Source organism: Gavia stellata, chromosome 33 (genome assembly GCF_030936135.1).
Source record: "Gavia stellata isolate bGavSte3 chromosome 33, bGavSte3.hap2, whole genome shotgun sequence".
Classification (NCBI taxonomy): Eukaryota; Metazoa; Chordata; class Aves; order Gaviiformes; family Gaviidae; genus Gavia; species Gavia stellata.
In genome coordinates, this window is record NC_082626.1 from 26,187 (window position 1) to 49,447 (window position 23,261).

Here is a 23,261-nt window from a genome sequence, read left to right on the forward strand (position 1 = left end):
ACACAAACAAGAAGGGGTACTGCCACCTTCACCAGGAATACAAAACCTGAAAAATAACTGCTACTTGAGCCCACTAGTCACAGCTCACCTTGCCTGAGTCACCTCCAGTGCTGATAGCCTGCTTCGCACCTTCAGAATAAAAAACCCCAAACCTATAAGGTAGTCATATAGCCACCAGTCTCATCTTCCCTCTGACACCACGCAACAAACCACCTTCTTGCACGTACCGTTCACCTCTCCTCTTGTGCCCATAGGCGCCCGGCTCATCCCTCTGCATATGAAAAAGCAATATTGAACAACTCACCCAGATGCAGAGTGATAGCTGAACAATTGTAGAGATCATGTTTCCATTTAGGAATACCATCTGGAGTCCAACTACACCCTACCGTGAAAAACCTCTGGTCATCCCCTGTGTCTGCATAACACTATGGAAATGACTCTCCTTGCCTGCTGCATATATGGCTACTCGCTCTGAAATGGACTGTACACCCTTTGCCTACAAAGCCTTGGCCTGTCAAGATATTAACTAGAGAATCTTACTGCTATTTTCCTGCTGAGCCTATCACTGCTACGCCTCCAGGCAGAGCAGCTCCAACCCAGACAAAAACCACGCACAGACCAACATTGCACACAAACAAGACAAAGGACACAACCCAGGGACATAAGAACGCTCCCTGTAAGAATGACTCCCGGACCAGAGATGCCATCAGGCGAGAAGACCTAGGTGGCCGTGAGGAAGGATCTACGGCAGCTCCAGAAAGAGTCAAATGCCGTGCCCCTTGACAAGAAGATATGGCCACAACTGGGACGAAGCGTGCGCGAGAAGCCGTGCGTAAAGGCCTAATAATGTAGGGATGCAGGGAAGAAGTCTGAGAAAAGGGATCCGTGAAAACAGGCTGCTCAAGATCAGAGCTGTGACGCAGCCTGGAACGATGCCACAAAAAGAGGACTGACCGGAAACTTCTGAGACGCAAGACCTATCCACGCTTTAAGCTTGTTATGCAAGGAAAGCAGCGCCCAGTTGGCACTATGCCAACGCGTACAGGCATTCGAGACCCTAGGGATGGCACCCAGGGGACATACTGTGCTCCTTGAGCGCAAAGACGACACAGAGACTTCAGGAAGGTCTACAACACAGAAGACAGACTGCACAAACTACACACCACCACACCGACAGGCTGGAACTGCCCTGCCCATGCTAGTCTTGTGCTGAAAAGTAACCTGCTCCCTTTACCTGCCCAAAGGTGACTCTTCCTGGGCAGCCCTCTCCCCTACGCTAACTAAAATACCCTCCCTGCAATTCCCAACCTTGTCCCCCTGCCCCAGAGCCCCTTCCCCAGTCCTGGTCCTTCCACTTATCTTTCAGAGGGCCAGGGGTCTGAATCCATCCTACACAAAAACCGCATCAGCTAACTGGGATATTCCTGCAGTTACCAGATTCCTCTTCATCATCTTCACAAAAACAGTGCCAGCAGTAAGCATCACATCAGTCGACATTTACCTCTTGCACGAGACACCCCCCTCCCCCCCCTCAAAAGCAAGGTGGCCTTCCGCTCACCTGCTCTGTGCTCATTCCAAAGTCGGACACTGTGACCGTCGTTGCTTCTGGCACCTAAGATACCAAGAGCCAGAAAACTACTGTTGCGCTTCTGAGACATTACCAGCCCCGTGCTCCTCCTCGCTACTACCCCAGCTCACCTCAAATCCAGTTCCAGAGGCAGCCTGAATGGATCCTGCAAAACCAAAGAGAAACACCTAACTGAGCTACTACATGATTATCTGCTCTTAGACCCAGACGACAGCCGCCTCACCTTCTCAGACCGCTCATTGGCCTGCGGCTTCACCCCTCCCAGCCTGCTTGTGGCACCTGAAGAAACCAAAGCAAAAGGCACATGTGAGATACTGCCTGAAACCACAGCCTTCCAATCTTTCATTACTTTACCTTGGTGGCTCACCTGCCAAACACAAACAAGGGATGCTTCTAACCTCACTACAATACAACACCTGAAAATTAACTGCTACTTGAGCCCACTAGTCACAGCTCACCTTGCCTGAGTCACCTCCAGCACCAATAGCCTGCTTCACTCATTGCTTCCACCTGCAAAATAAAAAAATCTCAAACCTATAAGCTACTTGGTCCTGATGCTTATAATCTATGAGGGGCTTGCCACAAGCTGTAAAGGTTTAGGGACAAATTAGTACTCTGAGGGCAACCAGGTAATTAGCTGCCCCGTACCCTGAAAGACACTATGAATCATATCCCAGCTACTTTCTTAAGAAGTGTTAAAAGTCCATATACAGATGCATACAAAATGCTCACCCTAACCCCTGCTTAGAAGTCTCACCATTGGTCCTATTAGCAGAGACAGTATCAGCAACATACAGCACAACTGGTGAAAAACACAAGGTTCCACCATTAATAAAGTCAGGAATTCCAGGAAAATGCAAGGCACCTAGAATAAAAAAACCCTACACGCAATCAAACCATCTTGCTACCCCTGAACACTCAATACAAAATTACTGGCCTAAAAAAACCCCACTGCATAGAGGTGTACTTTCTACTACATATGCTGCTGAAGCTCAACAGGTCCTGAAGCTCTTATCTCAAACAGACACCTCCACTTCTCTAAATATCAAAACACATCTGCCCAAACAGCTTCAACAGCTCAAAAGCAGCACCTGACTGAAGGAACAGCAGAGCACTGACACCAAAGAAGCCCAGGAGCAGAATGAGCTCCCTGATGACAGGCTGTGGCTCATATACCCCGGGCCTCGCCCACCACCCTTCCCACAATCACCTGGGGAAGGGGAGGGGTGAATTGCCTGAAGGCATAAAGGCAGCCGGAGGAGCAACAGGCAGGGAGTTTGCTGATCTGTCTTAAGTTTACAGCAAATAAGACGCTGAACAGCGAAAGCAACCCTTACTGGAAATGATGATACCTGCTCTTTTACTACAAGTACATCTATTACATCGGCAACGTGACTGGGTAGGGAATAAAACTTAATTTTTCTGGGGCGCAGATAGAAAAAGAAAGATGTTGTACTAAGCTATGTAAGAAACTAGGTCATTAAATGCAATAATTATATTATTTTCAAAAAATATGTGCTTTAGTTTCCTATAAAAAACCCAAAATGCTCTGGGGTTACACTTCATTTCCAGCAAGACCACGCATGCTACTTAACGTATACCGGAACTATGTTCTGGGTAGGACGCAATGACAAAGCAGAATTAGAACCCGTAGGAATCCCTTCTCAAAAACCTTTCTGGTTGCAAAGTAAATTATTTACTGTAAATCGTTGATGATTCAGAGTCACCTTGATAGTCTCTCCGACTGACTCCCTCAAGAGAATTAGATGAGTCCTGAAGGACAGAAAACACCAAAAAAAATCAAAATACAAGAAATGTATCAAGTTGTATGAAGCAGCCTAATTAGCACCTAGGTAGCTAGAACAAAAATAAATTGCAAAGCACAACAGAAAACACCATGGGAGATGTGTCAATAAAAATAGAGGAAGGCTATCGCCTCCTCTGAAAAACTCAAGAGGGGATCCTAGCCGACGATAGACATCTTTAGGGTACCAGATACCACGCAGACACATACTATAAGACGGGAAATAAAAAGACGGCTCTGGAGCACAAAGATGGCTTCGGAAAAGGTTCTGACAGAACAAGAGGCATCGTCACGGGGATTAGAGAAGTCCCGAAGGCGCCAGAGAGACCAAAGAAGTCTTGGGGATGCAACGAGCTCTAAAGGGAATTGAACAAAGTACAGATGTCCTCAGGGGACTGGGGACTGAATGGCGGCGCACCGAATGGATGAGAGGACAGAAAGACCCCCCGGGGTAACGCGTGCGGACTCGGGAAGCGTTCTGAGGGGAAAAGAGGGGTGCAATGCACCCTCCTGAGCTAAAACAGGGCTCTAGGGCATAGGGGATGTCTCGCGAGAGCTCGGCAAAGGGAGCGGTGGAGTCCCGAGGGGGCCTGAGAGACCAAGGAAGCCTCAGAGATAACAACGAGGAACTCTGAAGGGGATTTCAACAAAGTACAGATGTCGTCAGGGGTCCGGGGGCTGAATGAAGGCATCCTAAACGGCAAAGAGTAAGATAAGAGCGCGCTGAAGAGCGCACAAAAATAAAATTGAAAGGGAGCTAAAGTGCTACAAGAGAGCTGTGGAGTACAAAAAAGGACTCGGAAGACATAGACAGTGGAAGAATTGCGAGGGGGCACGGTGAGAAAAGACGACTTGGAGACGCAGCGAGGGCCTTGGAGTCTCAGGAGGGCATCGGGGCAAACTACAGGGGACTGAGCGAGGAACCCAATGGAGACACCCTCGATGGCAGAGAGAAAGATAAAGGAGCGCTGCGTAGCAAAGAAAGAAGGCAGGCGCTGAAGGAGCAAGAGAGATAGAAAGGGCGATAAAGTGCCACGAGGTGCCGTGGAGATCGAGGAAGGTCTCGGTAGGCAACGTGACTGTGAGGAGAGGGGTGTCGAGGGGTGCTAACGGACAAGACAAGGCTTGGGGATGACAAGGAGGAACTCGGGTGATCATCTGAGCAGAGTACAGATGGTCTCGGGTGGTAAGGGACTGAACACGGAAATCCTAGATAGCGTAGAGGAACAAATGAGTGTTCTGTGGCTCAAAGATGGCCCCATGTAAAGTGCTGAAAAGATGGATGTGGAGTACAAGGAAGGTCTCTGGAGGCATTGTGACTGGGAGAAGAAACATCCCGAGGGAGCCAGGGAGACAGAAAAAGGATTGGGAAATCAACAATTAAATCCAGAGGGGCTCTCAGCCAAGTAAACGTGTCATCAGAGGGCCAGGGAGCAAGTAGAGGCATGGCTAGAGGGAAGAGAGGAGAGAATGACCGGGCTGGGTCACAGATACGGACTCAGGAAGTCTCCTGAGGGAATGAGAAGGATGCGAGGTCCACCACAAAGCTAAAAGTGTGCTAAGGGCAACCTCGAAGACATCGTGATGCCATTAGAGGGGTCCTGATTGGGCCAAAGGTGCCAAAGAAGGCTCAGGGATGCAAGGAGGAAGTCTGGAGGGGATCTGAACAGAGTGCAGATGTCCTCGGGAGGCCGGGGACCAAATGGAGGCACCCTAGATGGCGGAGAGGATAAGAGCGCTCTGCGGCACAAACAAACCCAAGGATGGCTTTCTAAGGGAACAAGAGAGGATCGAAGTCTGCGGCAGAGCTAAAACAGGGCTGCGGTACACAAAGAACATCTTGGGAGGCACGGTGACTAGGAGCGGAGGGGTCATGAAAGGCTCGGAGGCATAATAGAGATTGAAAGGGAGGGAAAGTGCTACCAAAATGCTGTGGAGCACAAGGAAAGTCTCAGGAGGAATCCTACATGGCATAGAGAAGAAAAAAAATGTTCTGTTTTGGGAAGGGAGATCTTAGGAGAGGTGCGATTGTGACAAAACGAGTCCAAAGAGGGCTAACAGAGCTAAAAGTCTGCTGCAGAGAACATCTAAGACCTCAGGAGGCATTGTGACAGTAGCAGAGGGGTTCTGAGAGGGACAGACAAAAGAAGGCTCGAGGACATGATGACGTCGTCCAGAGGGGATCTGAACAGACTACAGATGTCCTCAGGGGACCAGGGACTGAGCAGAGGTATCCTAGCTAGCATAGTCGATGACATGAGTGTTCTGGAGATGAAAAATGGCATCAGGAAAGGTTCTCAGGGAGCAATGCGGAATTATTGCTGGAGGTGACTGAGAAGTTAAATCTATATTTGCATTTTATAGGGAAGGTACAGCATTGAAGCAACTTTCAGGGTGGAGTATGGCGGTCATGCAAGAATTCCATCCCACAGAGGTTCCCTAGGCAACCTTAGGTGTTGGCAACGCCAGGGGAGCTTGGCGTGCTGACTCTGAAACTGTACGGAGGGTGGAGTGGAGTGGAGACACCGCGGCCAGGCTCTGTGGTAAGATGGGAACTGGAAGGTACTATGGAACAATGAGATGGAGACTCACCCTGATAATTGGGATAGGTAGCTGGTCAAAGACAATGCTATTGTACAAATATACGATAACCTATTTAGTGTGTGTAATGGTGTGTAGAGGTGTACCTGGGAATGGGCCCACAATCTGCCACCTTTTGACAAAATACTCGTTATAATCTCATTATAATACTAAAAAACACACCTCCATCCCAAAGCTACCCACCTCCAAGGTGCAACCACCCCCCACTGAGCCTGCGTTCTGAATTTTTCTTGGTCTATACCTTTAAAAGCAAAGCGAGAAACTTTTACACCAATTACAACAAAGGCATATATGACTAGAGTCACTCAAGCTCCACCTGTAAAGTAAAAATAGTATAAAAAGGCTTAAGAGAGGAGCGGTGTTAGGGAAGATACCATCGCAGACCTGCTCTGGCATCTGGGATCCATTGATGGGCTGAATCTCTCTTCCCTCCCGATAGGGACACCTTCGGGTAAGATTTGGACACTTGGCTATACCGAGCGTCCCCCCCCGTGAGATTTAGCAACCTCTACAGAGTTGCTTTGTGATTTAATGCACTTGTAGCTGGCTATATTTCTCTTATTAACACTTGGCTATACCACGTGTTTCCCCGGGAGATTTATAGAGTTGTTTTGTGATCTAGCACGCTCGTAGCCAGGCTATATTACTCATATTCTTGCTATTTGTACCACCTTTGTGGGCAGTAGTTCTATCACTGGCAATCCAAAAGAACTTGTGCATCTGTTGCTTTAATAAACTACACTATCCATTAATCTAGCCGTAAGAGTTCTCATTGAACACGACCAGATTCCTTAAGGGTGGCCATGCTAGTTCATGCAACGCGGCTGGACTGAAAGTGTATGGAGTTACAAGTGCATCCATAATTGCTGAGATTTTATATATATATATGTATATCTATATTGAACATGATCGGACTTGTAATACAGGAAACTGGGCATCACTCAGAACCTAAGCCTAGCTGCCCCCAGCCCCTCTGATATCTGAGGACAAGCTGGAACGCAAGGGGGTTTATTTTCTGCCAAATTGCTCGGTCCTTTAACGTGACAAGCGCGAAAGGTGCAAAGTGCGCTACAGAGCCAAAAGAGGGCTGTGGGGCACGAGGATGTCCTCGGGAGACGTGATGATGGCGGGAGAAGGGCGCCGAGAGTGAAGGAGAGACAGCAGGCAGCTGTGGGACACGATGCCAAACTCGAGAAGGTGTCCCAGCAATGTACAGAGATCCTCAATGGATGAGCGACGGCATGGAGACATCCTAGACAGCAAATAAGGTAAGAAAGCTGTGGGGCACAGACAGCCTGAGGAAGGGTTCTGTCTGAATAGGAGAGATGCAAAGAGGGCTGCAGAGCTCCAAGGGTGCCGTGGGGCATGAGGACAGTCTCAGGAAGCGACAGGAACGAGAGGGCTGGGGAGCACGGACATGGAGACAAACAAAGGAGTGCTGACACAATGAGGTACTCGGGAGGGGATCTGAACAGAGTACAGATGTACTCAGGGGACCAAACGGAGGCATCGGATGTGGCAGAGGGGAAGGTGGGAGTGCTCTGGGGCAAAAAGAAAGCCTGAGGAGGAGTTGACGCTGGATAAGAAAGATACAAAGCCTGCTGCAGAACTGAAGGATGGCCGTGGAACACCAGGACGCTCGCAGGAAGCATTGTGACAGAGATAGAGGGGTGCTGAGGTGGCCAGAGAGACAGGAGAAGGCTTGAGGGACAGTAAACTGGGAGAGATGTAGAAAGAAAAATTAAAAAGCAAGTGACATGCGGAAACAAACTTCACAACTCGCAAAGAGTTATAAAGCAGGCATGTTTATTGCAGCGCCGGGTGCAAGGGGATTTCTCCTCAAAGCTTGCACACAGGGTTAAAATCATGACAGGTATTTAAAACCATTAACAAAGTTAGTTACGCCTACTGGTTCTACCCCTTAATTAACTGTTGGTTAATACTTTTCTTACTTCATCTTAAAGTTACAGTTCTCTTTTAATTCACCACACATGCTCAGAGAGTAGGGGGCTTAATTGGGTTGGGGCTTTTCTAGCTAGGAGGTGTGTTTCTTAGTATTATAACGAGATTATAATGAGACAAGTTAACTCTAGGGCACTATTTTGGCAGTTTATTCTATTTTTCTACGATTTGTCCTTGTGCTAATTGTTATTGCTAGTTAGCAGAGAGTCAGTGAAGAGAGTCTTCATCTCTAATATGTCTAAGTGCCAGGCGCAGTTGTTATGAAGGATCTTCTTTACATTCTTCTTTCTTACTTTTAACCCTTGTTTTTCAAGATGCCCTGTAACACTAGGGCACTAAGGAAAGAAGAAATAATTAAAAGAAAAGACAGCGAAATACAGCAAATGGGATAAAAGTAGAAAATTTAAAAAGCGATGGGGATTACGGAAATAAATGGAAAAAAAATAAAAAATAGGGACAGCAAACTAATACAGATGTGGAAAGAAAATTTATAAAGCACTGGCACTAAGGAAAGGCAAGTAATAATTAAAAATAAAGACCACGAACGGGATAAAATTAGACAGAAAATTGTAAAAGCAACTGGGATTAGGAAATAAGGAAAAAATTAAATCATAGCGACATTGAACTAAAACGGAGAAGTAGACAGAAAATTGAAAAAGCTACAGCACTAAAACGAGACAAGAAATCATTAAAAATAAAGATATTGCAGGGGAAAAAAGTAGGCATAGAAAATACATTTTAAAAGCAGTGGAAATTGGGGGGGGAAAGGGAAAAGTTAAATAGGGACAGCAAATTAGAACAGATGTTGAAATAAAATTTTAAAAGCGACAGCACTAAGGAAAGAGGAGAAATATTTTAAAAACAAAGAGTGAAATAAAGACAGTGAACAGGATAAAAGTAGACAGAAAATTTTAAAAGCAGCGGGGATTAAAGAAATCAGGAAAAAAATTTAAAATAGGGATAGTGAACTAAAACAGATGTAGAAAGAAAATCTAAAAAGCAAAGGTGCTAAGGAAAAACAAGAAAAAATAATTTAAAACTAAAGACAGCAAACAAGATAAAAGAAAATTTTAAAAGCAATGGGGATTAAGGAAATAAATGGAAAAAATGAAATAGCGACAGTGAACTAAAACAAAGACATAGAAAAAAACCTGAAAAGTGATGCCACAGAAGAAAGAGAAGAAGTAATTTAAAAAAGACAGCAAAGGGAATAAAAGTAGACATGGAAATAACACTTAAAAAGTGAGGGGGATTAGGGAAATAAATGAAGTATTAAAAAAAAAGGGAACAGCGAACTAAAACAGATGTAGAAAAAAAATTTGAACAGCGACAGCATTAGGGAAAGACAAGACATAATTTAAAAAGTAAAGGTAGGCATATAAAGACCGTCAACGGGATAAAAGTAGAGAGAAAATGTTAAAATTTTAAAATTTTCAATGGTGATTAAGGAAATAAAGAAATAATAAAGGTAGTGACTAGGTTAAAGTAGATGTAGAAAAAAAAACGTAAAAAGTGACAGGGTACACAATAGCCAGGAAAGAATTAAAAAACAGTGATACGTAGCTTGATACAAGTAGTTATAGAAGGAAAATTTAAAGTGATTGGGTACAGGACAAACAGGAAAATTTTAAAAAATAGTGACAGTGAACTGAGAAATAGAAAGGAAATTTAGAAGTGATGGGGCACAGAACAGAGGAATAAATTAAAAAATGAAGATAGTGAACTGGGTAAAAGTAGACATAGAAAGAAAATTTTAAAAGCGACTGGGTACACGGCAGACAGGAAATATTTTTAAAATATTTAAAATATCTAAAAACATTTTTAAAATATTTGATTATTTCAAAAATAGCAATAGGCAGCTTCATAAAAGTAGACATAGCGTCGTGGTTTAACCCTGGCTGGCAACTAAGCACCATACAGCTGGGATGGGGGGAGAATTGGAAGGGTAAATGTGAAAGAGAGACTCGTGGGTTGATATAAAAAGAGTATGATAAAAAGAAATTAGAAATAAAGTAACAATAAAAAACAAACAACAAAGAGGAAAATAAAACCCAAGAAAAACAATGATGCAAATTAAAACAATTGCTCACCACCAACCGACGGATGCCCAGCCAGTCCCAAGCAGCCGCCCCCCCCGCTGACCTCCACCCCCAGTTTTATTGCTGAGCATGACGTCATATGGTCTGGAATATCCTTTTGGTCGGTTGGGGTCAGCTGTCCCGGCTGTGACCGCTCCCAAGTCCGTGTGCACCCCCAGCCTGCTGGCTGGCAGGGCAGGGTGAGGAGCGGAGCAGCCCTTGACGATGGGCAAGCGCTGCTCAGCGGCAACTAACACATCCCTGTGCTATCAATGATGTTTGCAGAACAACCCCAAAACGTAGCCCCGTATCAGCTACCGCGAAGAAAGCCAACTCTATCCCATCCGAAACCAGCACACGCAGAAATAAAATTTGAAAAGTTCTGCTACAGGAAACACACGCAAAAATTTTAAAAAGGGGGACAGGAAACTAGATAAATGGAGACGTAGTAAGAAAGTTTAAAAAGTGACGGGGTACAGGAGAGACAGGAACACAATGAAAAATAGGGACAGCAAACATAATAAATGTTGATATAGAAAGAAAATTTAATAAGCGATGGCATTAAGACAAGAAAAAAAATTTAAAAATTTTAAAAATAAGGATACGGTAAAAAATAGAGATGCACATGGAAAGAAAATTTTTGAAGTGACGTAGTACATGACAGACAGGAATAAATTAAAACATATGCATAGGGAGCTTGATGAAAGTAGACATAGAATGAAAATTGAAAAAGCAACGGGGCTCTGGACAGACAGGAAAAAATTTAAAAATAAAGAGAGTGAATTGGTTAAAGTAGACACAGAAAGAAAATTTTAAAAGCCACTGGGTAAAGGACCAGCAAGAAAAAAATCAAAAATGGGGACAGAAAAATGGATAAAAGTTGACATATATCAAGATCGGCTGCTGGGAGAATGTGACAGTTCAGACGCATCTTTCTCTGTCTCTTTCTCTCCCCATCTGCCTTCCTCTTCTGTAGCTTTGGTCACTTGACTGTCACCCGCCTAGAAGACTAGATTGGTGTCTTACAGCTCTTACAACGTGAGACTTCCCAGATACATAGCCTCACACGTACACACACCACATAGCCGTCCCGTGCTTTTGGCTACGCATACAGGCTCTGCCGTGCACGCTGGTGATCGGATCTGCCGAGGACTACGCTAAGAGGGATCCTTCCCACCCAGAGAGGCAGGCTGTCTCCTGTTTGCAGCCGGAGGCAGCTGTCAGCTGAATGCCCCTGGCTTTATTCTTCAGCTGCTTTACCTTTTTCTGGCCTCTCCAGCTTCAGCCGCGGCAGCTCCTGCCCACAGTCAGTAAGCCCTCCACTGTCCCTTTTCGCCCAAGCTGCTGGGAGGATGAGGGCAAAGGCAAGCCACACAAACCTGAGCCAGATGCGTGAACAACATCCCTGGAGAGGAACCGACAACCAAGTCCTCGGTGCTGCCTCTGGGAGAGGGAAAGGACAAGCAACTGTTACCCACAGTGATTACTGCAGCTCTCCTCAGGCAGGAACCCCTCCTTCTGCAGGCGCTTCTGGAGACACCGCTCTTTCCCCAAACTGATGATAACGGCACCTGCATTTATGGAGAAAAATTGCTGCCATGAGGACAGGCCTCGGGGGCAGTCTGTGGCTATGGGACAGGCTTCAGGGGAGGCACCGGAGCTGGGGGCAGCTGCATAGGGTGAACAGGGCTGGAGGAGTTTTCTTGAGTTGGGGAGGCACCCAGCACCTTTTCCAGGGGGTGGGAAGGCCTCCAGGTACCTGGAGGTGTGGGGGCAGCCATCTCCTGCCCCTCTTCCTGCTTCGTCTCCACCAGCTCTCAGAAGATGCCTGGGAGCTTGCCCTGATGGGCCCCCACTCCAACTGACTGTCAACCTGTTGCATTGGTCAGTTGGAAACATCCTTGCAGCTCATCGGCACTCTCAGGCAGGCGTGTCCCAGCAGCACCATCCCCTGGGGCTGCAGCCCTTTTACACAGAGGGGCCATCACCATCAGCCTCACTGGCCCCTACATAGGGCTCTTCCAGCCCCAGCCCACAGCTGCAGCCATGGCCCCTTACACCCACCATGTCACCTGCTCCCTTGGACTCTGACAGCCACTCACCAAGTAAAAAGGACTACAACCACAGCCGTGAGCGCAAATGAGACAGCACGTGTTTATTCATTAATGCATACGAGTCCCAGGAGTGATTCTGCTCTGAGGCTCAGTGGCTGTACACTCACCCTTCCCCCGGCACAACTTAGCAGTAATTACTGGAGCACCAGATACAGAGAATGAAAATACAGTGATGGGGAGCAGGACAAAGGAGCAGAAAGAGAAAAATAAGATGAGCGAGAAGGACTAGGGAGCAGAGAAAAAAAGGTACAGGGAAAAGGACAGTGAGATGGAGAAATGAATTAAAGGATGAGAAGCTCTGCAGGGACATAGTGGAAGAAAAAACAGGGTCAGGGAGCAGGACAGAGGGGAAGAGAGAAAATGATGAGCGGGGAGCAGAACAGATGGATTGAGAGATAAACTGAATGAAAGGAATAAAGAAGGAAGGAGAGAGAGAGATAGGGAACAAGCCAGAGGGATTGAGGAAAAGAAAGAGAGAGGGAGAAAGAGATCAGGATAAAGAGATGGAGAAAGAAAAATGAGTGATCATAGAATCATTAGAATAGTTTGGGTTGGAAGGCACCTTTACAGGTCATCTAGTCCAACCCCCCCTGCCATGAGCAGGCACATATTCAACTAGATCAGGTTGCTCAGAGCCCCGTCCAACATGACTTTGAACGTTTCCAGGGATGGGGCATCTACAACCTCTCTGGGCAACTTGTTCCAGTCTTTTACCACCCTCATCTTAACAAATGTCTTCCTTACATCTAGTCCAAGTCTACTCTTTTAGTTTAAAACCATTACCCCTTGTCCTATCGCAACAGGACCTACTGAGAAGTCTGTCCCCATCTTTCTTATAAGCCCCCTTTAAGTATTGAAAGGCCGCAATAAGGTCTCCCCAGAGCCTTCTCTTCTCCAGGCTGAAGAACCCCAACTCTTTCAGCCTTTCCCCATAGGAGAGGTGTTCCATCCCTCTGATCATTTTTGTGGCCCTCCTCTGGACCTGCTCCAACAGGTCCATGTCTTTCCTGTACTGAGGACTCCAAAGCTGAACGCAGTAGTGCGGATGGGGTCTCACGAGAGTGGAGTAGAGGGGCAGAATCAGCTCCCTTGACCTGCTGGCCACACTTCTTTTCATGCAGCCCAGGATATGGTTGGCTTTCTGGGCTGCACATTGCCAGCTCAGGTCCAGCTTTTCAACCACCGGTACCCCCAAATCCTTCTCCACAGGGTTGCTCTCAATCCCTTCATCCCCCAGCCTGTATTGATACCAGGGGTTGCCCCGACCCAGGTGCAGGACCTTGCTCTTGGCCTTGTTGAACCTCATGAAGTTCACATGGGCCCATGTCTTGAGCTTGACCACGTCCATCTGAATGGCATCCCGTCCCTCGGACGTGTCAACCGCACCGCTCAGCTTGGCGTCATTTGCAAACTTGCTGAGGGTGCGCCTGATCCCACTGTCTATGTCATTGATTAAGATATTTAACAGTACTGGTCTCAATACGGACCCCTGAGGGACACCACCCATCACTGATCTCCATCTGGACATTGGGCTGGTGACCGCTACTCTCTGAATGCGACCATCCAGCCAATTCCTTATCCACCGAACAGTCCATCCATCGAATCCGTATCTCTCCAATTTAGAGACAAAGATGTTGTGGAGGACTGTGTCAAAGGCCTTACAAAAGTCCAGACAGATGACATCCATAGCTCTTCCCTTGTCCATTGATGTAGTCACCCCATCATAGAAGGCCACTAGGCTGGTCAGGCAAGACTTGCCCTTGGTGAAGCCATGCTGAGTGTCTTGAATCACCTCCCTGTCCTCCACATGCCTTAGCATAGCTTCTAGGAGGATCTGTTCCATGATCTTCCCACGCACAGAGGTGAGGCTGACAGGTCGGTAGTTCCCAGGGTCCTCCTTTCTACCCTTTTTAAAAACGGGTGCAATGTTTCTCTTCTTCCAGTCACCAGGGATTTCACCTGACTGCCACGACTTTTCAAATATTGCGGAGAGTGGCTTGGCAACTACATCAGCCAACTCCCTCAGGACTCTAGGATGCATCTCATCAGCTCCCATAGACTTACATATGTTCAGGTTCCTCCGGTGGTCACAAACCTGATCTTCTCGTACAGTGAGAAGGACTTTGCTCCCCCGATCCCTGTCTTGCGGTCCATCCACTCGAGAGGTGTGGGAAGAGAAACTTAGGCAGGAGCTGTTAAGACACCAAGGAAGAAAGATGCATCAACTTGGTCAAATTATTTTTTGCACTGCACCTGAAAACCTGAAGAAACCCACTCCTCAATAGACAAGGGCCGGGAGAACAACCAGTGGCCATTGAAGGTCATGCAGCTGGGAAGAAGCAGAGTTGTGGGGTCACATGGCCTAGTAATGGGGTCAAGCTTCCCACTATCTTGGATTTGAAGGATGCAGATGCCACTACCTAGGTCAGCCCTGTTTTAGGTTGCATCCCTTGACATTGTGCTGGTTTTGGCTGGGACAGAGTTAATTTCCTTCTCTGTAGCTAGTACGGGGCTATGGTTTGGATTCGTGCTGAAAACAGTGTTGATACACAGGGATGTTTTAGTTACTGCTGAGCAGTGCTTACGCCGAGTCAAGGCCTTTTCTGCTTCTCACACCACCCCACCAGTGAGCAGGCTGGGGGTGCACAAGAAGTTGGGAGGGGACACAGCTGGGACAGATGACCCCAACTGACCAAAGGGATATTCCGTACCATATGACATCATGCTCACCATACAAAGCTGGTGAAAGAAGGAGGAAGGCTGGGAGGACACATTCGGAGTGATGGCATTTGTCTTCCCGAGTAACCGTTACACTTGATGGAGCCCTGCTTTCCTGGAGATGGCTGAACACCTGCCTGCCAATGGGAAGTAGCGAATTAATTCCTTGCTTTGCTTGCACGCACAGCTTTTGCTTTACCTATTAAACCGCCTTTACTCAACCCACAAGTTTTCTCACTTTTACTCTTCCGATTCTCTCCCCCATCCCACCAGGAGTGAGCAAGCAGCTCTGTGCTGTTTAGTTGCCGGCTAGGGTTAAACCACAACACATATTCCAGTGTGGGGCATATTCACCTAACCATAGACCAGGTTCCTAGGACATTATTTTTCTCATCCTAATGCGGATTATCTGAAAGGGATTCTATGAAATATCCTTCAGAAGAAACTTTCCACACCACCCCCACCAATGGCAAATGGTACCCAGATGATTGAGGTGGCAACTGAGGAAAGAAGTCCCCTTCTAGTGGACTCTCTGCTTCTCTAGTGAGGACCAACACTAGAAGCTCAGAGGAAACAAATCAGCAGTTCCTACAACGACCCAGATCTGAATGGACCTGGCTGATCCAAGGACACCTTCTATGTTTATTCACAAGCTTCACCGGTCCAAGCGGCATGCCTGCCTCTCCAGAGCTAAGTGTACATCAGACATCTCCAACAAGCCACACAGGAACTTATCTCTGAAGATTATATCCAGCGTCCAGGTCAAGCACCCTTCCTCCAACCTTCAGCACTTCTTCACTATAACTAACAGCTGCAGCAGCCTGGAAAAGCCCTCCAGCAGGCCCCACTGAAACCCATTCACCTACCAATCACAGCTGCACTCACCTGCAACTCCCCTCTTTCCTTTCTCACTATTGATATCAATGAGATCACATAGGAAGTTACATACTAATAACTTCAAACATCCGTGAAAGAAAAAGAAAAAGATGAACCCCTAGGGGGATGTGGAGGTGGTTGCCAGCAAACATGCATCTTCTAAGTAAAAACATGAAAAATAAGAGCATTTGCAAAGAATTTCTGTAAGGTGGAAATTCAGAATGTATACCTAGATTTTTTTGCCACACATTTGAAAAAAAGGACCACATTTATCACAGGACTTATCAACAGAAGGCTCTAAACCACTGCCTAACCACCTGATTTCTGCTGGAAAGCACAGTACTTCTCCTAAGAAGGTATCAAAGATGGGACCTATGAGCAGTACTGGGGGAACAAGTGGGTTTAAAACACCTAGCTATTCAGGACATACCAAAAGGAATGAGGAAAGGGGAATATGATGAAAGAGAGATGCCTTAGAAGCGGAGCACATGACTGTTACGTGCATCAGCTGTAGAGAGGGTGAAAATTCATTATCTTCCCATCTGAAGCCCTCAGGGGTGTTATAAATGTAACGGATTGGGACCTATAAAGCAACGTGCATTAAAAGAAAAGGGACACTTGCCTGGAGATCATCTCTGCCGGGACTCGAACCCGGAACCTCTGGATTAGAAGTCCAGCGCGCTCGTCCATTGCGCCACAGAGACCTCACCATGAGTACAGCATCGGCACCAGAACTGAAAAATCCCATACCTTCCGCATCGCTGGAGGGGTCTCAACACCCCACTCTCACAGCATGGTGCTGAGGCAGCATGAAAACCTGGTGCCCGCATCGATCTCCCTTGCAAATCAACATCTCTAGGCATCCCCTTCTTCCACAGGGACAGGCAATAATTCTGGGTATGATTTATATCTCACTCAGCAGCAGGGACGCAGCAAAAACCTGGATGCAGGCTTGTATCTGCGTCTCTGGCAACCTTTCTGCAGCATCTCTAGCTCGACTGAGGGCAGAGCTAAATCCTGGAGTAGAGTTAATTGCTGCATCTCCCTCAGCATCATCACAGCATCCTCATTGCAGAAGCCAAGAGAGACAAAGATGAAAGAGAATTTAGCTTACAACACTGAACACTGACAATGAAGAACGCTCTTTTTGTCATGATGAAAAATGCAGAAACCTGTGGTTTGAGCAGAAAAATAAAAGAAAAAGCAGCTGTCGTTTTTATTTTAGGCAAGCTGTCAATCAAGGGTTTAATGTTTCTCTATGTGCTTCTTCCATTGGAAAAAAATAAGGTCACATTAAAACAACAGGAAATATCCTTTTACATCCGCTGAACTATTGTACAATTGATCAAACTCTGTGACATGATTCCTGGCTGTGAACAAACACATTTTGCATTTCTAAACTGCATCAATTTTAGAGTATTGTTTACTCCCAAACACGCTCTTAATTAGGGACAAACGTGAAAGGAGAGACGCTAACTGCAATACAACTTGCTTAGAAGAATGACTACTACCTGAGACTACGAGCTTTTACTTCAGGGTCAACACGACCTGAAGACCCAATCCAAGCCAGCTCTTACCGGCTAAGAACACCCCATACCAATGATAAAACAACAGAAGATTTACCCTTTAAGGGAACCAGGCTTATAACCACAGCCAGAACCTCAACCGACCAGAATCTAGGATAAACCCCACCACCACCTGTATAGGACATCAGTTTAGACCAATGAAGATCATCACACCACTGGCCATACGTGTGTAGCACCTCCACAGGACAAACACATACTGATCCTCCATGCACTAGGCTGGGGCACTGCTATGCACATAGCTAAAATACAAAAGAATAAATTCCCTTGGTAATTCTGTGCTAAGCATCCTTGCCTCCCTCCTTGGCTTTTACACAAATTGGGCTGTGAAGTCACATGGTGCTGATGAGAAGAGGCACAGCACTAACAACCTCAGCACATCTAATGCAAAACCAAAGAATTTGTTTTCCTTTTACTGATGCTCTGGGGCTTTGGAAAGGTTTACAATTGTCTTAACAAGTAAAATCCAGCTAGAAGTGGCGGGAAAGAAAGCAGGGGTTTAACTTCCTGCTGCAAGAGATACCCAGTAAATAGATAATCCTTGAAATAAATTACTCTGAACCAAATGTAGTGCCAGCGTAGCGCTGTAACCCCACCAGCACCTTGAAGAAACTCAAAGTCTAGAAAACACCTATCTACAGGGTGAACAAAGGCTGCACTTAAAATATGTCATATAATAAATCATAGACAAAGTTATAAAGCACCAATATAGGACAGAAAGGAAGAAAAAAAAAATCTCACACAGCCTGTGGCTGCGCTATGCGTGTTCCTCACGGGAGAAGACAACACCAACTCTTTTAATATGATTTTGGGAGGCTGCACCTCAAAAGCAGTGCCTATTTTGAAGTCATTAACAGTTTTGTCAGCAAGCAGAAAACCTGGAGACAAAGTATTAAATTGCACAGACCTCAGAAGAATGACTGTGGCTTTATGGGCAGCCACATCCTGGGAGTCAGAGGGCAGATGGGTTTTGAAAGAACCCCCATTCCTCCCAGCTGGAGCTGGAGTGCGGCTTGTTGCAGCTCTGCAACCCGCCTTTCCCTTCTGACTGCCTATGCTCTCATACGTCTTTGGGTAACACGTAGCCCAGCAGCAAGCATGCCCAAATTTTTACCAGCCAACCAGCATTCAACTTCTGGAGGAAAGCCTGCTCCAATCAGTCCTAACTGCACCAGAAACAGGAAAGGTCCAGGAGTTTGAGCAGGTCCTAGTGAAAATGACACATTTCCGACAGAGAAAGCATAGGGAGAACCATCCTCTGCAGGGAAATGGATGGGCCAGAGGATGCACCCCCCAAGAGCACCCCCTGATCAGCAGCACTGCTCGGCGTGCCACCAGAACCCTCTTGCCTTCTCCCCAGCCTCACCCCAGCGCACGCCTGTGCTGGCACAGGGACACGGCCACAGGCCACACCGTGCCAAATGCTCCCTGCTGAATGCTAGAAAGCAACGTGCAACTTTCAAATCCTCGATCCGCCTGCCAGGCATCTTTGTACCTTCAATAATTTGGCCAGCCTTCCCCAAAGTATGACTGTCCCTCTGTTATCTCCATGTAACATACTTGGAAAGCAGAGACTGGAGTGAGCAGTATAGATGCAGGTAGGTTATTTTCGGTGCTGAGGGATGCCAATACACCCATTTCTGTGGGAAGAGATGACAATGAAATTCAGTAAGCTGGGCAGCATGTTTTGAGACAAGAGCAATATTCTTTAGAAACAGAGAGGGAGGTGTTTATAATGTGAGTGTCCCCAGGACGTAGAAATGTGATGAGAGTGAAAAAGCTTGCAGGGGGTCCAAGCAGGGCGCAAATTGGCCCCCAGCTCATCCCCAGTTGCCTTCCAGCATCAAATCATTCGCTGCAGACAGGAAGAACATGAGCCATGAGCAAGGATACAGCGGACCAGGGTGAACCAAGATAATTTACTACCTTATAAACAGCTGGGAAAGGCCTTTTGCAAGACCAGACTTAAGCAGTAAGATGGCTGCTGAAGTGTGCCTTACTTGAGCAGTAAGATACCACCTCATGTCAAGTTGCTCTAGGGCAGCATTGCCAGTGCTGAGAGATTCAAAAATCTCTTTGCACACCTAAATAAACAGCAATTCAAAACCTGTGTCAGAGCTGGGACTGTTTTGTGGTATCCACTACCCTATTACCTAATAAAACCTTCTCCAATAGTCAGCAAAGAGCCAGTCCCACCAAGCTAAGAATAAAGCTTTAGAAGCTGCACGCTTGCAGGCCACGAAGCCCACTGACCCATGTATCCACAATGGAGAAGGGTTTTCCACAAATCCTTACAATTTTCAAGATATATTCTTGCCTTTTCCCTACGTTTGTAATCCCTTCTTTATTGCTTTTTTCTTCTTTTGCCAGCCACGTCAGAAGCACCCAAAATGCAGCCAGGTGCCTTGCACTTGATTTGACCACCACATCACATGCATCTTCAAACCCTCCAGTGCCTTTCTGAGCCTTGCTTCGTCTGCGGGACTGAGACTGGGCTCATCTAAAAGATGTTCATCAGTGACTCCTGCATTTTGCTCCCTCTGATAATTAACACGTCATTGTAAGACAGAGAGCTAGTTTCAGAAGCTTTTGCCTTCACTGCCATGGGCTGGCATTGGTGGCTGTATTGAAGCTTGCTGGGCAAGGGCACAACTCAGCAAGTGCCTGATTTTCTACAAGCTTACAGTTAAATTACAGCAGATGCTCTTTTAAAAAAGCAGCTATCATCTTAGTATCTAAGATATATACAACTGTTTGATTTGCATTTTACTGGAGTTAATCCCCACAGGAGTTATTTTCGCGTCCCAGACAAGATAGATGAAGCAAGAGGGCACGACTAGCTCCTGTTGGGAGGCTGAAGTGCTAACCCCCAGGGTAAAGAGAAGAGAGAGAGGAGTTGACATTTCTGGGGAGCGGGTTGGATCCCATTCACAAAGTAGAAAATTAAAACTGACGCTGGCCCATATGAGGGCCCAAGCAGAGATACCTATGGCCTATACTTGTAATTGCCGTTGTGAAAATCATTGCAGGAATGAGAGACTGATGCCACACAGAGAAAGTAGAGCATAAACAGAGACTAAAAGATGCCAAGGCAGTGACAGAAAAGGAAGATCCTCGTAGAAACCCCAAACCTAACACCCTTTGCCTACAGAGCACTGATTTAAAAGTTGTGGACCAGAGCCTCCCCCTTTAGCCTGTTTTTCAGATGGAGCAGAGCGAGTTGGCCGAGACCAGATGCTGGAAATTAGGAGAATTACCTGGGTCTCCCTTGCCATGTCACCACCCACAGCAGCATATCCCCGATGGGGATCTCAAGCAAGCAGTCAGCGACAAGCAGCCAGGGGATGCTTGGAACAACGAGGGTGTCCAGCATGGGTGGATTTACCCAAGAGGTTGAAAACATGTCCTCAGCTGGGATCCTCGAAATGGCTGCAAGAGGGAGGGACACCCCAGGCCAGATGTCGAAGACACCATGTTCCCAGCAAAGGGCAGTGCAGAGGAAACACCGTCCTCTATCTGGCACACCCAGAAAGGCTGAGCTCCAGCCTGGCAGCACCTGGGGTGGCCAAGATCAGCTTTGCTGCCATCTTAGCAGGGGCCGGAGACTGTGCGTAAGCCCCCCGGTCATCCACGCCACCAGCTCTTTAAGGACAACTAACGACAATGAGATCTGGTTGGCACCCCTTCCCTATTGGCTTGACAAAACGGCGGAATACCTAATTTTGGCACTCACTTGGGCACTGGGAATGAAGCCAACACTGTACTCAGAAGTGAAGTCACCTGCAACACAGCAGACAGCCTGTGCAGAGCTCAACAGCCATTGGAGATGCTACCCCAGATCAGCAGATGGAGATCAAGTCAGGAACTGGGCAAAAAAATCCCTTCCTCCCAACTGCACAGTTGGTGGTACTACAGCCCTCAGAACAGAGGAGATGGGACCTTCCAGATCCCAGGCCTGGAAACCTCTACCACAAAAAACAAGGATAAAATCCTCCCCCTCCACTATCCTACAAGGACTCTCCAAAACTTAATATTGTGCTATTAGTCGCAGTATCAACAACACGCTACTCAGGCACACGCTTAAGCAAGGAGGATGCTGTGACCCTAGCGTTCCTCAGCCTGCAAAACAGACGCATCACGGGGGTATCTAAACTAGCAGAGCCCATGACAATACACCTTTAGAAACACTCGGAGTCTGCTAGAAAGCAGGTTAGGTGCACTACCACTGTTACCCATCAGCAAATGCCGCCTTCCACGCACGCATGATTAGAGACACATAACCAAATTTCATATGCAAATTTCATCAGCAAAATGGTGTTTCTAAGAAATCTCTGCCCCAGAGTCTATAGCAACAATACTTTGATTTGAACCATCCAGAAGGCAAAACCAGTCCCTCATTCTTTATTCTTCACAGAAAACAGGTATTAGCAATCTGTACATGCTGCTAGCATCATGAGATCCAAAAAACTTCTAGGTGGGATGGAGTTTGATGTCTCCAGCAGGACAAAGCCATTCACGATGCATATAATCAGGGCAGATTTTAGGGTCAAGGGATTGGAATGTCTCCTTTCTTCCAAGGAATGCCAATCCACCTAATTCTAACAAAGCATCATGTTATTTTCACTAAAAAAAAAAAAAAAAAAATTAGTATTTTACCCCTAAAATGCCTTATTTAGCTGCAAATTGCCATCCTCCCCCAGAGCTATGCTTCATGTATCGTGGTGAAGGCACGGTGCCTCAATTTACCATGGATACCTGGCTGAGTCGGGACAGCATGGGCACAACCTGCGCGATTTCTCCATGTGCAACTGATCACTGCCAGAGCAGTGCATGGCGGTGACACCTGCCCAGCATCTCCCAGCACCAGAGCAGGCTGCGCCGTGCCAGCCGCTTGCCCAAGCTCTGCCAAGTTCCTTCAACCCCCAGGCTCTTTCTATTCTCAATGCTTCAGGTTTTGTCTTTTTTATCTTAAAAAAAAAAAAACCACCAACCCCTCACAGGAGTTGTCTGGTAACCAAAATCCTGTCTATCACTTACACTTGTCACTCAGCCTGACGTATTCACCTCTGTGCCACCTCCGCAGGAATTGCAACCACCTCTGCTGCTCCCAGCTCTTGCTTTCAGCTCTCTCTTCCTTCCAGCAACTTGGTATTTTCTTGCTGCCTGTGTCCCCTCCGCACCCACCCGGGACACTGTTCCGGCCAGCGCAGGTGCCTCCTGAATCAGCCCCAGCCACGCGTCTCCCGCCATATCGGTGCAGGCCTCGCTCACTCCAGAAGGCCAAGGCTTCCCCGCTGGCAGGGCAGGCCACGGTCGGGCGAGCGCTCTCTGGGCGCTCCTCCCGCACCTCAGGCCACGCACAAAGCCCCGTGCTTTGCTGCGGCGGCTCCCGCCTCGCACCCGTAGCTCCGGTCGTCCCCACATCTCCGGCCCCCGTCCTCTCCCCTCTCGCTCCAACTTTCCCCAGCTCTGCCTGCCCGCTCCTCGGCTGGGTTCGCCCGTGCCTCTTCTCCTCGGATTCCTCCCTCTTTTCCGGCGCTTCCCCCTTCCCGTGCACTCCCCCCCCCCGCCCTTCCCCGCGCTGCCTTTGTCCCCTCTCGGACTGCCCTTTCCGCCCAGGGCGGCCGGAGTTTCCATGGGAATGGGGGCGGCGGCGGGGGCTCTCCGCGGCGGGGAGGGGGGGACGGAGGAGAGGGGCTGCGGACGCGGGGCCGCACCGCCGCAGGCCTCGTGTGTGACGCGCCGCTTCCCGCGGCTGCGGGCTCTCGGCAGGCAGGCGGCCTCGCGAGGGCTCTGTGTTCACTGGGGTCTGCGTGTTGGGATTTGGGGGGGTTTTCCCTCCGCTGGGAGGGACGAGTAACAAAGACAGAACAAGCAAAATACAGTGTGGAAAGTCCTCGTCCCCGGCGCGGCGGCTGAGGCTGCGCCTGCGGCGGG

At 47.5% G+C, this 23,261-nt stretch overlaps 1 non-coding gene across 1 annotated transcript; it reads right to left on the reverse strand.

Moving 5' to 3' along the window:
• Positions 1 to 16,371: 16,371 nt before the first annotated feature.
• TRNAR-UCU (transfer RNA arginine (anticodon UCU)) lies at positions 16,372 to 16,445 on the reverse strand. The gene has a single exon. It is a non-coding gene; the product is annotated as a tRNA-Arg (tRNA).
• Positions 16,446 to 23,261: the final 6,816 nt, after the last annotated feature.